Source organism: Cystoisospora suis, assembly GCF_002600585.1.
Source record: "Cystoisospora suis strain Wien I chromosome Unknown contig_4209, whole genome shotgun sequence".
Taxonomy (NCBI): Eukaryota; Apicomplexa; class Conoidasida; order Eucoccidiorida; family Sarcocystidae; genus Cystoisospora; species Cystoisospora suis.
Window position 1 is genome coordinate 24899 of NW_027157001.1, and position 329 is coordinate 25227.

Here is a 329-nt window from a genome sequence, read left to right on the forward strand (position 1 = left end):
GATCGAACAGAGTCTCCAGAGGCGAAGAACTGCCAGATCACGCACTTAGCGTCCCAGCAATCAAGAAACAGGCCCAACAGGAGCATACCCAGGAAGGACAGCCCCGGAGAAGGCGAATCCATCTCACCAGAGCCTTGAGCATCCCCAGCAGATCATCGCCGCATCGCCTACACCGACCAGAGAGGGGAAAGGAGTACGGCACGAGCAAACAAAGGAGTTTGACGCCTCCTAGAGGAGGCTAAAAGTTAAAGGGGGACGCCAGGAACCTATTGGGAGCATCCCAGGGGCCTGGAATCGTGTTTCGTGTAGGGAAAACCCATGTCCCCGTT